The sequence below is a fragment of the Amblyomma mixtum genome, unplaced genomic scaffold (assembly GCF_055824585.1).
Source record: "Amblyomma mixtum isolate Tamu unplaced genomic scaffold, ASM5582458v1 scaffold_21, whole genome shotgun sequence".
NCBI lineage: Eukaryota > Metazoa > Arthropoda > Arachnida > Ixodida > Ixodidae > Amblyomma > Amblyomma mixtum.
Genome location: NW_028317718.1, coordinates 619,724 through 630,686, shown reverse-complemented (window position 1 = coordinate 630,686; position 10,963 = coordinate 619,724). Strand labels below are relative to the sequence as shown.

General features: G+C 59.8%; 1 non-coding gene across 1 annotated transcript; it reads right to left on the bottom strand.

Moving 5' to 3' along the window:
- Nucleotides 1-1,197: 1,197 nt before the first annotated feature.
- Nucleotides 1,198-3,012, bottom strand: LOC149324664 (small subunit ribosomal RNA). Its single transcript, XR_016286733.1, has one exon. It is a non-coding gene; the product is annotated as a small subunit ribosomal RNA (ribosomal RNA).
- Between the last annotated feature and the right edge of the window lie 7,951 nt (nt 3,013-10,963).

The window sequence follows — 10,963 nt, the reverse complement described above, 5'->3', positions numbered from 1 at the left end:
CCCCGGGTGCGCCATCGTGCTGCTCCCTACTCGACCATTTCGCCACATCATTGCTTCGCAAGGAGACAGGCACCGCCTAGCCGTGGCTACGCAGCGCGTACTTGGAACAAGCCGCAAAGCGGACGTTCATCAGTCTACTCCCGCAATAGGAGCCCACCGGCCACAGTGCCATGGACGGCGTTTCGGTAGCGCACCGACAGACTACTCGAAGGCTGGGAAGGACGAAGCAGCAAGAGAACCCGGCTGCCGCGAATGCGTTCAAAGTGCGGGATTATAATCCCTCGTCCTTTTCGGTCCCGGTGCCTCCTTTCGCGCCGTCGGCGCGGCGTCAGACTCCGCGCCCGCAGTGCGAGACCTTTCGCGCGCGGCCGTTCCCTGGGCCGCGCGCGTCCCGCCGCGTGCGCGTCGCGCAGAAGCGCAGTTTCCCAGCCAGCGAGCCGCGGTTCCTCTCGTACTTCGCAGCAGCCGCCGCCGTTCCCTTGGCAGCGGGCAGGCCTTTCCCTCGGCCCGCCTACCGACTGGTGGTCGCAACACGACAAAGCCAGCGAGCCGCGGTTCCTCTCGTACTTCGCAGCAGCCGCCGCCGTTCCCTTGGCAGCGGGCAGGCCTTTCCCTCGGCCCGCCTACCGACTCGTGGTCGCAACACGACAAAGCCAGCGAGCAGCGTTTCCTTTCGTACTTCGCAGCAGCCGCCGCCGTTCCCTTGGCAGCGGGCAGGCCTTTCCCTCGGCCCGCCTACCGACTCGTGGTCGCAACACGACAAAGCCAGCGAGCAGCGTTTCCTTTCGTACTTCGCAGCAGCCGCCGCCGTTCCCTTGGCAGCGGGCAGGCCTTTCCCTCGGCCCGCCTACCGACTCGTGGTCGCAACACGACAAAGCCAGCGAGCAGCGTTTCCTTTCGTACTTCGCAGCAGCCGCCGCCGTTCCCTTGGCAGCGGGCAGGCCTTTCCCTCGGCCTGCCTACCGGCTCTGTTTGCGCCTCTTCGACGGTTGTCGACAACCGAAAGCCCACCATGAGTGGTGCGTTACGCCGTTCAAACCTGCGGATACAGCCCGTCCGACTTTCCCTTGGTGACGGAGCTCCGCTGGGCGCAACAGTTTGTGCAGAGAAGCGGCTTCAGAATCTCGCAACTCCGCGGTTGAGGCCTTCCCCCGCTTATAAGTGGGGGCGGCGCCGGGTGTGACAAGCACAATCCGGTAATGATCCTTCCGCAGGTTCACCTACGGAAACCTTGTTACGACTTTTACTTCCTCTAAATGATCAAGTTTGGTCATCTTTCCAACAGACCGGCGCAACCGAAAGGCCGCGCCGGACATCGGTCCGAAGACCTCACTAAATCATTCAATCGGTAGTAGCGACGGGCGGTGTGTACAAAGGGCAGGGACGTAATCAACGCGAGCTTATGACTCGCGCTTACTGGGAATTCCTCGTTCAAGGGGAACAATTGCAAGCCCCTATCCCAATCACGAAAGAAGTTCCACGGGTTACCCAGTCTTTTCAGACAGGGATAAAGACACGCTGCTTCCTTCAGTGTAGCGCGCGTGCGGCCCCGGACATCTAAGGGCATCACAGACCTGTTATTGCTCTGTTTCGTGCGGCTAGGAGCCGCTTGTCCCTCTAAGAAGGTTGTAAGGTGCTGGGAACCCCGCACCTATTTAATAGGCTAGAGTCTCGTTCGTTATCGGAATTAACCAGACAAATCGCTCCACCAACTAAGAACGGCCATGCACCACCATCCACCGAATCAAGAAAGAGCTCTCAATCTGTCAATCCTCCCAGTGTCCGGGCCGGGTAAGTTTTCCCGTGTTGAGTCAAATTAAGCCGCAGGCTCCACTCCTGGTGGTGCCCTTCCGTCAATTCCTTTAAGTTTCAGCTTTGCAACCATACTTCCCCCGGAACCCAAATACTTTGGTTTCCCGGAAGCTGCCCGCCGAGTCATTTGAGTAACTCAGGCGGATCGCTGGTTGGCATCGTTTATGGTCAGAACTAGGGCGGTATCTGATCGCCTTCGAACCTCTGACTTTCGTTCTTGATCAAAGAAAACATTCTTGGCAAATGCTTTCGCAGTAGTTCGTCTTGCGACGGTCCAAGAATTTCACCTCTAGCGCCGCAATACGAATGCCCCCGTCTGTCCCTCTTAATCATTACCCCGTATTCCAAAAACCAACAGAACAGAAACGGGGTCTTGTTCTATTATTCCATGCAAGTTTATTCAGGCGACTCGCCTGCGTTGAGCACTCTAATTTTTTCAAAGTAAAAGCGCAGGCCACCTCGAGACGCACCAATGAAGGGCACCAAGAGAGGACCGGCATGATGTTCAGTCCGAGCCGTCGCATCGGGTAGATGCACTACTCGTCTGGAACTGAGATCCAACTACGAGCTTTTTAACCGCAGCAGCTTTAGTATACGCTATTGGAGCTGGAATTACCGCGGCTGCTGGCACCAGACTTGCCCTCCAATTGATCCTCGTTAAAGGATTTAGAGTGTACTCATTTCAATTACGGGGCCTCAAAAGAGTCCCGTATTGTTATTTTTCGTCACTACCTCCCCGTGCCGGGAGTGGGTAATTTGCGCGCCTGCTGCCTTCCTTGGATGTGGTAGCCGTTTCTCAGGCTCCCTCTCCGGAATCGAACCCTGATTCTCCGTTACCCGTAACAACCATGGTAGGCAAGTAACCTACCATCGAAAGTTGATAAGGCAGACACTTGAAAGAAACGTCGCCGGCTCATGGCCATGCGATCAGCACAAAGTTATCCAGAGTCACCACAGAGTACGGGCAGAGCCCGATGGGTCTTGGTCTAATAAAAGCGCCCGTCAGCCAAAGGCCTTCAGGCTCAATGCATGTATTAGCTCTAGAATTGCCACAGTTGTCCAAGTAGAAAGAAACGATCTAAGGAACCATAACTGATTTAATGAGCCATTCGCGGTTTCGCCTTATTTCGGCATGTACTTAGACATGCATGGCTTAATCTTTGAGACAAGCATATGATTACTGGCAGGATCAACCAGGTATGATGCATAGGCATTCCCTTTTCGCCCCAGAAGGGTGCCTCGTCGCCGCCGATAGGGCCGCCATAAACCCCCAGCGCGCGACGCATCTTTTTCGCGGCAGCTTGCGCTGCCCGTGCATCGTTCGAGCTCGCTGCGGCATCCGACCCGTAGGTACGGCAATCGCCACGCGGCAAGAGAGCACGTGTGCCTTTAGGCAAAGCATTTGTAACGCGCCCACCAGTGCGCACATCGGCCTCTAGGGCCGCAGCATTAGGCAACTGGACGGCGCTTGCTGCGTAGCCGAGACGGCCAAGCCGCCAGACGACGGGACACGCCCGCGTCTTCGGCGCGCTCGCACGGAATCGAGTCCGGGTAGCACGGAACACACCTCGTAAAACGTGGAAACAGCGTCGTCCGACAACCAGCCCCTATCGCAGACGCGGATGAGGCTGCAGACGAATGCCGTGGGGTCCGAGGGACGGGGACACGCTGGGCACGAGGCCGCATATCAGACCCGGTCACGGCGCGCACACGCGGGCGCGCGCCGCCGACTGCTCCACTGGGACCCCCATATAATAGCAGCGATAAGTACCCAGACCTCCGTGGGTGAGTAAATCGCCGTACTCGTGCCACTTTCGCCGCAAGGGCCGCACAAATCGTGCGCGCTTTGCCGCGGCATCACAACGCCGCGCTTCCGCGGCGCCCCGCACGAGCCGTACTCGTGGACATAGCCGTCGGGCGAACCGCCGTACTCGAGGCGCGTTCGCCGCAAGAGCCGCTCAAATCGTGCGCGCTTTCCTGCGGCATCGCACGAAAGCGCTGCCCCGGCGCCCCGCACGAGCCGTACTCGTGGACATTGTCATCGGGCGAACCGCCGTACTCGAGGCGCGTTGGCGGCAAGACCCCCACAAATCGTGCGCGCTTTGCTGCGGCATCGCACAAAAGCGCATCCCCGGCGCCCCGCACGAGCCGTACTCGTGGACATAGCCGTCGGGCGAAGCGCCGTACTCGAGGCGCGTTCGCCGCAAGAGCCGCTCAAATCGTGCGCGCTTTCCTGCGGCATCGCACGAAAGCGCTGCCCCGGCGCCCCGCACGAGCCGTACTCGTGGACATGGTCATCGGGCGAACCGCCGTACTCGAGGCGCGTTCGCCGCAAGAGCCGCTCAAATCGTGCGCGCTTTCCTGCGGCATCGCACGAAAGCGCTGCCCCGGCGCCCCGCACGAGCCGTACTCGTGGACATGGTCATCGGGCGAACCGCCGTACTCGAGGCGCGTTCGCCGCAAGAGCCGCTCAAATCGTGCACGCTTTCCTGCGGCATCGCACGAAAGCGCTGCCCCGGCGCCCCGCACGAGCCGTACTCGTGGACATAGCCGTCGGGCGAACCGCCGTACTCGAGGCGCGTTCGCCGCAAGAGCCGCTCAAAACGTGCGCGCTTTCCTGCGGCATCGCACAAAAGCGCTTCCCCGGCGCCCCGCACGAGCCGTACTCGTGGACATTGTCATCGGGCCAACCGCCGTACTCGAGGCGCGTTGGCGGCAAGAGCCCCTCAAATCGAGCGCGCTTTGCTGCGGCATCGCAAAAAAGCACTTCCGCGGCGCCCCGCACGAGCCGTACTCGTGGACATTGTCATCGGGCGAACCGCCGTACTCGAGGAGCGTTCGCCGCAAAAGCCACTCAAATCGTGCGCGCTTTGCTGCGGCATCGCACAACCGCGCTTCCGCGGCGCCCCGCACGAGCCGTACTCGTGGACATAGCCGTCGGGCGAGCCGCCGTACTCGAGGCGCGTTCGCCGCAAAACTCGCATAAATAATGCACAAACTCATGAAAATCACATCTGCCGAGGCCGCCTAAAGCCCGAATTCACCTCCCGGGCGTCGAGAGGTCCGTTTCGGACTTTGCTGACAAAGCGGACGCTTTACTGTTTCGCGTCTGCCTAGGCGGTATGCCCCCTTATATACGCAGCGATAAGTACCCAGACCCCCGCGGGTCATAAGCGCGTCTACCGGAGCGGGCTTCAAACGAACGTAACTCTGCCTTCCGTTGCGCGAAAGGGACGGGAAAGGTCTCAAAATATTCGCCTTTCTCAGCCCCACACGCGGAACTAAAAATTGAGCGGCTGCGCCCACGGGAACGGCCGTGAACATTCGAAAAGGCGGCCCCTTGCGAACCTGGTCAATCACCCGCTGCTCCGGCTACAGTGGAAGCAGCGGGTCGAGGAGGACTGCACAAGATGGGCGGCAGCGCGGCCGACACGTGGCGTAAATTTCGTCTCGTTCCGCCAGGTGAAAGTGCCTTTAAATATTCGAAAACCGTTTACCGCGTCCGCCGGGGAGGCAACCGCGTCTGCCTAGGCGGGACCGCGTCTGCCTAGGCGAGCTTCAAACGAGCGTAACTCTCACTTGCGTTGCGCGAAAGGGACGAGAAAGGTCTCAAAATGCTCGCCTTTCTCAGCCCCACACGCGGATCTAAAAATGGAGCGGATTCGTCCACGGGAACGGCCGCGAAGATTAGAAAAGGCGGCCCCTTGCGAGCCTGGTCAATCACCTGCTGCTCCGGCTACAGTGCAAGCAGCGAGTCCGCGATAACTGCACAAGATGCGCGCCGGCGCGGCCGAACCGTGGCGTAAATTTCGTCGCGCTCCGCCAGTTCAAAGTGCCTTTAAAAATTCGAAGACAATTTACCGCGTCTGCCTAGGCGGGACCGCGTCTGCCTAGGCGAGCTTCAAACGAGCGCAACTCTCACTTGCGTTGCGCGAAACGGACGGGAAAGGTCTCAAAATGTTCGCCTTTCTCAGCCCAACGCGCGCAACTAGAAATTGAGCGGCTGCGCTCAAGGCAACGGCCGCGAGAATTCGAAAAGGCGGCCCCTTGCGATACTGGTCAATCGCCCGCTGCTCCGGCTGCAGTGGACGCAGCGGGTCGGCGATGACTGCACAAGATGCGCGCCGGCGCGGCCGAACCGTGGCGTAAATTTCGTCGCGCTCCGCCAGTTCAAAGTGCCTTTAAAAATTCGAAGACCGTTTACCGCGTCCGCCGGGGAGGCAACCGCGTCTGCCTAGGCGGGACCGCGTCTGCCTAGGCGAGCTTCAAACGAGCGTAACTCTCACTTGCGTTGCGCGAAACGGACGGGAAAGGTCTCAAAATGTTCGCCTTTCTCAGCCCAACGCGCGGAACTAAAAATGGAGCGGATTCGCCCACGGGAACGGCCGCGAAGATTAGAAAAGGCGGCCCCTTGCGATACTGGTCAATCGCCCGCTGCTCCGGCTACAGTGCAAGCAGCGAGTCCGCGATGACAGCACAAGATGCGCGCCGGCGCGGCCGAACCGTGGCGTAAATTTGGTCGCGCTCCGCCAGTTCAAAGTGCCTTTAAAAACTCGAAGACCATTTACCGCGTCCGCCGGGGAGGCAACCGCGTCTGCCTAGGCGAGCTTCAAACGAGCGTAACTCTCACTTGCGTTGGGCGAAAGGGACGGGAAAGGTCTCAAAATGTTCGCCTTTCTCAGCCCCACACGCGGATCTAAAAATGGAGCGGATTCGCCCACGGGAACGGCCGCGAAGATTAGAAAAGGCGGCCCCTTGCGAGACTGCTCAATCGCCCGCTGCTCCGGCTACAGTGCAAGCAGCGGGTCGGCGATGACTGCACAAGATGCGCGCCGGCGCGGCCGAACCGTGGCGTAAATTTGGTCGCGCTCCGCCAGTTCAAAGTGCCTTTAAAAACTCGAAGACCGTTTACCGCGTCCGCCGGGGAGGCAACCGCGTCTGCCTAGGCGGGACCGCGTCTGCCTAGGCGAGCTTCAAACGAGCGTAACTCTCACTTGCGTTGCGCGAAAGGGACGGGAAAGGTCTCAAAATATTCGCCTCTCTCAGCCCAACACGCGGAACTAAAAATTGAGCGGCTGCGCCCACGGGAACAGCCGCGAAGATTAGAAAAGGCGGCCCCTTGCGAGCCTGGTCAATCGCCCGCTGCTCCGGCTGCAGTGGAAGCAGCGAGTCGGCGATGACTGCACAAGATGCGCGCCGGCGCGGCCGAACCGTGGCGTAAATTTCGTCGCGCTCCGCCAGTTCAAAGTGCCTTTAAAAATTCGAAGACCGTTTACCGCGTCCGCCGGGGAGGCAACCGCGTCTGCCTAGGCGGGACCGCGTCTGCCTAGGCGAGCTTCAAACGAGCGTAACTCTCACTTGCGTTGCGCGAAAGGGACGAGAAAGGTCTCAAAATGTTCGCCTTTCTCAGCCCAACGCGCGGAACTAAAAATGGAGCGGATTCGCCCACGGCAGCGGCCGCGAAGATTAGAAAAGGCGGCCCCTTGCGAGCCTGGTCAATCACCCGCTGCTCCGGCTACAGTGCAAGCAGCGAGTCCGCGATGACAGCACAAGATGCGCGCCGGCGCGGCCGAACCGTGGCGTAAATTTGGTCGCGCTCCGCCAGTTCAAAGTGCCTTTAAAAACTCGAAGACCATTTACCGCGTCCGCCGGGGAGGCAACCGCGTCTGCCTAGGCGGGACCGCGTCTGCCTAGGCGAGCTTCAAACGAGCGTAACTCTCACTTGCGTTGCGCGAAAGGGACGGGAAAGGCCTCAAAATGTTCGCCTTTCTCAGCCCCACACGCGGATCTAAAAATGGAGCGGATTCGCCCACGGGAACGGCCGCGAAGATTAGAAAAGGCGGCCCCTTGCGAGCCTGGTCAATCACCTGCTGCTCCGGCTACAGTGCAAGCAGCGAGTCCGCGATAACTGCACAAGATGCGCGCCGGCGCGGCCGAACCGTGGCGTAAATTTCGTCGCGCTCCGCCAGTTCAAAGTGCCTTTAAAAATTCGAAGACCATTTACCGCGTCCGCCGGGGAGGCAACCGCGTCTGCCTAGGCGGGACCGCGTCTGCCTAGGCGAGCTTCAAACGAGCGTAACTCTCACTTGCGTTGCGCGAAAGGGACGGGAAAGGTCTCAAAATGTTCGCCTTTCTCGGCCCCACACGCGGATCTAAAAATGGAGCGGATTCGCCCACGGGAACGGCCGCGAAGATTAGAAAAGGCGGCCCCTTGCGAGCCTGGTCAATCACGTGCTGCTCCGGCTACAGTGCAAGCAGCGAGTCCGCGATAACTGCACAAGATGCGCGCCGGCGCGGCCGAACCGTGGCGTAAATTTCGTCGCGCTCCGCCAGTTCAAAGTGCCTTTAAAAATTCGAAGACCATTTACCGCGTCTGCCTAGTCGGGACCGCGTCTGCCTAGGCGAGCTTCAAACGAGCGTAACTCTCACTTGCGTTGCGCGAAAGGGACGGGAAAGGTCTCAAAATGTTCGCCTTTCTCGGCCCCACACGCGGATCTAAAAATGGAGCGGATTCGCCCACGGGAACGGCCGCGAAGATTAGAAAAGGCGGCCCCTTGCGAGCCTGGTCAATCACGTGCTGCTCCGGCTACAGTGCAAGCAGCGAGTCCGCGATAACTGCACAAGATGCGCGCCGGCGCGGCCGAACCGTGGCGTAAATTTCGTCGCGCTCCGCCAGTTCAAAGTGCCTTTAAAAATTCGAAGACCATTTACCGCGTCTGCCTAGGCGGGACCGCGTCTGCCTAGGCGAGCTTCAAACGAGCGTAACTCTCACTTGCGTTGCGCGAAAGGGACGGGAAAGGTCTCAAAATGTTCGCCTTTCTCGGCCCCACACGCGGATCTAAAAATGGAGCGGATTCGCCCACGGGAACGGCCGCGAAGATTAGAAAAGGCGGCCCCTTGCGAGCCTGGTCAATCACCTGCTGCTCCGGCTACAGTGCAAGCAGCGAGTCCGCGATAACTGCACAAGATGCGCGCCTGCGCGGCCGAACCGTGGCGTAAATTTCGTCGCGTTCCGCCAGTTCAAAGTGCCTTTAAAAATTCGAAGACCATTTACCGCGTCTGCCTAGGCGGGACCGCGTCTGCCTAGGCGAGCTTCAAACGAGCGTAACTCTCACTTGCGTTGCGCGAAAGGGACGGGAAAGGTCTCAAAATGTTCGCCTTTCTCAGCCCCACACGCGGAACTAAAAATTGAGCGGCTGCGCCCACGGGAACCGCCGCGAAGATTAGAAAAGGCGGCCCCTTGCGAGCCTGGTCAATCACCTGCTGCTCCGGCTACAGTGCAAGCAGCGAGTCCGCGATAACTGCACAAGATGCGCGCCTGCGCGGCCGAACCGTGGCGTAAATTTGGTCGCGCTCCGCCAGTTCAAAGTGCCTTTAAAAACTCGAAGACCGTTTACCGCGTCCGCCGGGGAGGCAACCGCGTCTGCCTAGGCGGGACCGCGTCTGCCTAGGCGAGCTTCAAACGAGCGTAACTCTCACTTGCGTTGCGCGAAAGGGACGGGAAAGGTCTCAAAATGTTCGCCTCTCTCAGCCCAACGCGCGGAACTAGAAATTGAGCGGCTGCGCCCACGGGAACCGCCGCGAAGACTAGAAAAGGCGGCCCCTTGCGAGCCTGGTCAATCACCTGCTGCTCCGGCTACAGTGCAAGCAGCGAGTCCGCGATAACTGCACAAGATGCGCGCCGGCGCGGCCGAACCGTGGCGTAAATTTCGTCGCGCTCCGCCAGTTCAAAGTGCCTTTAAAAATTCGAAGACCATTTACCGCGTCTGCCTAGGCGGGACCGCGTCTGCCTAGGCGAGCTTCAAACGAGCGTAACTCTCACTCGCGTTGCGCGAAAGGGACGAGAAAGGTCTCAAAATGTTCGCCTTTCTCAGCCCCACACGCGGATCTAAAAATGGAGCGGATTCGCCCACGGGAACGGCCGCGAAGATTACAAAAGGCGGCCCCTTGCGAGCCTGGTCAATCGCCCGCTGCTCCGGCTGCATTGGAAGCAGCGAGTCGGCGATGACTGCACAAGATGCGTCGCGGTGCGGCCGACACGTGGCGTAAATTTCGTCGCGTTCCGCCAGTTAAAAGTGCCCTTAAAAGTTCGAAGACCGTTCACCGCGTCCGCCGGGGAGGCAACCGCGTCTGCCTAGGCGGGACCGCGTCTGCCTAGGCGAGCTTCAAACGAGCGTAACTCTGCCTTGCGTTGCGCGAAAGGGACGGGAGAGGTCTCAAAATGTTCGCCCTTCTCAGCCCAACGCGCGCAACTAAAAACTGAGCGGCTGCGCTCAAGGCGACGGCCGCGAGAATTCGAAAAGGCGGCCCCTTGCGAGACTGGTCAATCACCCGCTGCTCCGGCTACATTGGAAGCAGCGGGTCGGGGATGACTGCACAAGATGCGCGCCGGCGCGGCCGACGCGTGGCGTAAATTTCGTCGCGTTCCGCCAGGTAAAAGTGCCTCTAAAAACTCGAAGACCATTTACCGCGTTCGCCGGGGAGGGAACCGCGTCTGCCTAGGCGGGACCGCGTCTGCCTAGGCGAGACTGTTGAATCGCCCCTATCTCGAGCGAGAATGGCAGGAAAACGACGGGACCGGTGGCAAAAGATTCGCCTGCACACTGACTTCAAATTCGTAGGCTTGAGACATAGGGGCCGGCCGTGAAAAGTTTGAAATGGTCAAAGTCTCCCTGTCGCGAGCGGTTAATCGCCCGCTGCTCCGACCGCAATGTGATGATCGAAAAAGATGCGCCGCAGCGCGGCCGACGCGGCGCTGTAAAATTCGTCGTGCTCCGCCAAAGAAAAGGACCTTTAAAAATTCGAAAACCCCGTACCGCGTCTGCCTAGGCGATACCGTTCAATCGCACGTATCTCGGCCCAGACTGGCAGCAAAGTGACGAGATTGGTAACAAAAGATTCGCAAAGTCGCAAACGACTTTCGTCCCGCGTCGGCCGGGGCGAACGCGCCCGAACGGCAAAGTCCGAATAAAGCGACCCCGTCTACCGGGGCAGACGCGCCCGAACGGCAAAGTCCGAAAGAGGCGACCCCGTCTACCGGGGCAGACGCGCCCGAACGGCAAAGTCCGAAAGAGGCGACCCCGTCTACCGGGGCAGACGCGCCCGAACGGCAAAGTCCGAATAAAGCGACCCCGTCTACCGGGGCAGACGC